The sequence below is a fragment of the Xylocopa sonorina genome, unplaced genomic scaffold, assembly GCF_050948175.1.
Source record: "Xylocopa sonorina isolate GNS202 unplaced genomic scaffold, iyXylSono1_principal scaffold0052, whole genome shotgun sequence".
NCBI classification, from domain to species: domain Eukaryota; kingdom Metazoa; phylum Arthropoda; class Insecta; order Hymenoptera; family Apidae; genus Xylocopa; species Xylocopa sonorina.
Genome location: NW_027490123.1, coordinates 24269 through 29598, shown reverse-complemented (window position 1 = coordinate 29598; position 5330 = coordinate 24269).

Below are 5330 nucleotides of genomic sequence, written 5' to 3'. Positions count from 1 at the left end.
AATATTCATTGTGGAGCGTTAGGTATACCGCGTATTCGCTTCAAAAGTATGTAAATGCGACACTTCCTTGCTAGGAAATAGAGTTTCCAGTTGTCTACGTATGGAAGCAATATAGTTCTATGCTTCTTAAAACGCGATATCGCATCTCATTTGTATGTTTCGTGATAAGGTGTAATATACATTGCAAAGTGTCATGTATACCTCGCATACATTTCCAATGAATGTATATGCGACACTTCCTTGTTAGGGAATTGCGTTTGCAGATGTCTACGTATCGAAGCAATAGAGTTCTAATGCTTCTATAACGAGATATCGCATCTCAATTCTATGTTCTATGAGAAGATATAATATTCATGCGAAGTGTCATGTAAACCTCGTTTTCCTTTCTAAAGAATGCAAATGCGCAACTACCTTGCTAGGAAGTAGCGTTTGCAAATGTCTACGTATAGAAGCAATAGAGTTCTAATGCTTTCTCAATCGCCATATCCAATCTCATTTCTATGTTTCATTTTAGGATATGATATTCATTGTGGAGTGTTATGTATACCTCGTTTTCACTTCAAAAGAATGCAAATGCGACACTTCCTTGCTAGGAAATAGTGTTTGCAAATGTCTACGTATCGTACCAATATTGTTCTAATGATTTTTAAATCGCGATGTAGCATCCCATTACTATGTTTCATGATATGATATAGTATTCATTGTGGAGTGTTATGTATACCTCGTAAGCACTTCAAAAGAATGTAAATGCGACGCTTCCTTGCTAGGAAGTAGCGTTCCAGATGTCTACGTAACGAATCAATAGAGTCCTAATGTTTCTTAAAACGGGATATCGCATCTCATTTCTAAGTTTCATGATAACACTTAATATTAATTGCCAAATGTCATGTATGCCTCGTATTGACTTCAAAAGAATGTATATGCGACACTTCCTTGCTAGGTAATAGCGTTTGCTGATGTCTACGTATCGTGACAATAGGGTTCTAATGCTTCTTAATACGCGATATCGCATATCATTTCTATTTTCATGGTCAGATATAATATTCATTGCGGAGTGTTATGTATTCCTCGTCTACACTTCAAATGAATGTAATGGGACACATCCCTTCTAGGAAATAGCGTTTCCAGATGTCTACGTATCGAAGCAATAGAGTTCTTATTCTGCTTAAAACGCGATATCGCATCTCATTTCTATGTTTCATGATATGATATAGTATTCATTGTGGAGTGTTTGTCACGTCCGGCGAAAGAATTTTTCGTTATCCGGAGGCTTCACGACGCGAGCCTATTAATAGCTTTTCGGTCCGCGGGAACGCGTTACGACCGGGTCCGATATTTTTGGCTTACGCGACGCGGTAAAAAACACTCGCGCTATGATGGAAAAGCCTTACATTTCGCTGGCTTCGGTCTCGATACGCAGGTAGAATGTGCGTCGAGGGTCGTTGGTAGTTATCGATGCAGCGATCGGTCGGTTGATGTTGACGGTGACTTTGATTAACTTCCAGCAAAACGGGAAACAGCGGTCTGGATGCAGAGTAGATTCAGCGGAGACTGTGGATATTGCAGAGACGTTGATTGCAGAGGCAGGCGGATCGGCGTTGATCGGCGTTGATCGGCGTTTCGAAACTGTGACTGTACCGGAACGAAGACGACAGGTTGCTGTGGTACGAGGACTCGGGGTGTATTTCCTAGTATTCACGAACAAGTGAACTCATAAAATTCTTACGACCCGCGCGTCGTGTTCTTCGCGAACCGGATCCACGTTTCATTCACCCAGTTTTTCTGTACTTTCAGGCAATATTCAGAAGGATAAGCGGTGGTCCGCTCTATCGCAACGTCGCAAAGCTGAGTTCTATACTACTTCAAGGTGAACAAACGCAACCCAGTTGTTGGAAGAAACACGTCGTAGAATTGTAGTTTAAGAATAATGTTTTAACGTAAGAACTAGTATATTATGTTTAGGTTTAGTAATTATTGGAATAGGAACTAGTAGAACTGGTAAAAGAACTTGTAGATTGGATGTAGCAACTAAAGTAAAATATATTCTAAGTTAAAGTGTACAAAAGTGAAATTATTCTAAGTTAAAATTAGTAAAAAAAATATCAACGCGTAGCCTAGACCCCACATTAGGCGGCTTGAGATTGAAGCTCGATGTTAATTCTAGGAGACCGAGGACTCGAATATATCTCTCGAGGCGCGTCTGGGACATACTAGGTTCGTGAGGCGCTACGGTCGCAGGCGCTCGTGGTAGGGAGCGCGCGGTCCAACGAGTGGGGACTCGCGGCTCGTGGTGGGGCTAGCGGCACGTGCCGATAGCCCAGGCGCATCTTTAGCGTCTAATCTTAAGAATAAGGACGTAGAATTACATGTGTGCTGTGGTGTGTTACAATTCGTGTCGAGTACTTATATCTATAAGTATTATAGACTTATTCTAGAAATAGTATGTAGGTTCAGGCAACGTAGATTCCCTGAACAGGAAAAGTCCCCATTGCGGCGACGGAATGCGGCTTCTTCTCTCTGTTGGGCGGAATTCCTGATGAGAGGGCGATAGGGTTGCTCGTAGGTGCGAGCGAGACAGCGGTCCTTGCAGGCACGACTGAGTGCGTGCGGTCGTGCGCGCGCGAACTCTGCTGGTTGCCGATACTTCAGGCGAGCATTGCAGGTTGCCTGTGTCCAGGGGTCGATGCTGGAAGTTACGAGGATGCTGACGTATGTAATGGGTGACAGGCGCTACGCCTGACGTCACAATGTCATGTATACCTCGCATTCACTTCAATGGACGTAAATGCGGCGCTTCCTTGCCAGGAAGTAGCGCTTCCAGATGTCTACGTATAGAAGCAATAGAATTCTAATGCTTCTTAAAACGGGATATCGCATCTCACTTTTATGTTTCATGAGATTATGTTTCATAAGATTTAATATTAATTGCGAAGTGTCGTGTATACCTCGTATTCAGTTCAAAAGGATGGAAATGCGGCACATCCCTTCTAGAAATAGCGTTTCCAGATGTCTACGTATCGACGCAATAGAGTTCTAATGCTGCTTAAATCGCGATATCGCATCTCATTTCTATGTTTCATGATATGATATAATATTCATTGTGGAGTGGTTATGTATACCTCGTATTCACTTCAAATGAATGTAAATGCAACGCTTCCATGCTATTAAATAGCGTTTGCAGATGTCTGCGTATCGTAGGAATAGAGTTTTAATGCTTCTCAAAACGCGACATCGCATCTCATTTCTATGTTTCATGATTAGATATAATATTCATTGTGAAGTGGCACGTATACCTCGTATTCACTTCAAAAGAATGTAAATGCGAAACTTCCTTGCTTGGAAATAGCGTTTCCAGATGTCTACGTATCGAAACAATAGAGTTCTAGTGCTTCTTAAATTCCGATATCGCATCTCATTTCTATGTTTCATGACAAGATATAATACTCATTGCGAAGTGTCACTTATACCTCGCATACACTTCAAATGAATGAAAATGCGACACTTCCTTGCTAGGAAATGGCGTTTGCAGATGTCTTCGTATCGTAGCAACAGAGTTCTAACGCTTCTTAAAACGCGATATCGCATCTCATTTCTGTGTTTCATGATAAGATATGATATTCATTGCGTAATGTCATGTATACCTCCTATTCACTTCAAAAGAATGTAAATGCGACACTTCCTTGCTAGGAAATAGCGTTTGCAGGTGTCCACGTATCGATGTAGTAGAATTCTAATGCTATTTAAATCGCGATATCGCATCTCATTTCGATGTTTCACGACAAGATATAATATTCATTGCGAAGTGTCATGTATACCTCCTATTCACTTCAAATGAATGTAAATGCAACGCTTCCTTGTTATTAAATAGCGTTTGCAGATGTCTACGTATCGTAGCAACAGAGTTCTAACGCTTCTTAAAACGCGATATCGCATCTCATTTCTGTGTTTCATGATAAGATATAATATTCATTGCGAAGTGTCATGTATACCTCCTATTCACTTCAAAAGAATGTAAATGCGACACTTGCTTGCTAGGAAATTAGCGTTTGCAGATGTCTACGTATCGAAGCAACAGTGTTCTAATGCTCCTTAAAACGAGATATCGCATCTCATTTCTGTGTTATCATGATAGGACATAATATTCATTGCGAAGTGTCATGTGTACCTCGTATTCACTTCAAAAGTATGTAAATGCGACACTTCCTTGCTAAGAAGTAGCGTTTGCAGATGTCTACGTATCGAAGAAACATAGTTCTAGTCCTTCTTAAAATGAGATATCGCATCTGATTTCTATGTTTCAAGATAAGATATTTACATTAATTGTGGAGTGTTATGTATACCTCGTATTTACTTCAAAAGAAAGTAAATGCGACACTTCCTTGCTAGGATATAGCGATGGCAGATGTCTACGTATCGGAGCAATAGTGTTCTAATGCTTCTTAAATCGCGATATCGCATTTCATTTCTATGTTTCATGATAAGATATAATATTCATTGCGATATGTCATGTATACCTCTTATTCACTTCAAAGGACAGTAAATGCGACACTTCCTTGCTAGGACGTACCGTTTGCAGATGTCTACGTATCGAAGCAATAGAGTTCTAATGCTTCTTATATCGCGATATCTCATCTCATTTCTATGTTTCATGATAAGATATATTATTCATTGCGAAGTGTTATGTATTTCTCGTCTACACTTCAAATGGATGTAAATGCGACACTTGCTTTCTAGGAAATTACATTTCCAGATGTCTACGTATCGAAGCAATAGTGTTCTAATGCGTCTTAATTCGCGAATCGCATCTCATTAATACGTTTCATGATAATATATAATATTCATTGCGAAGTGTTATGAATTCCTCGTATTCACTTCAATTGAATGTAAATGCGACACTTCCCTGCTAAGTAATAGCGTTTGCAGATGTCTACGTATCGTAGCAATAGGGTTCTAATGCTTCTCAAACGCGATATCACATCTCATTTCTATGTTTCATGATAAGACATAATATTCATTGCGATGTGACACTTATACCTAGCATACACTTTAAATGAATGTAAGTGCGACACTTCCTCCCGAGGAAATAGCGTTTGCAGATGTCTATGTATCGTAGCAATAGAGTTCTAATGCATCTTAAAAGGCGATTTCGCATCTCATTTCTATGTTTCATGATAAGATATAATATGCATTGCGAGGTGTCATGTGTACCCCGTATTCACTTCAAAAGAATGTAAATGCGACACTTCTTTGCTAGGAAATAGCATTTCCATATGTCAACGTATCGAAGCAATTGTGTTCTGATGCTTCCTAAAACGCGATATCGCATCTCA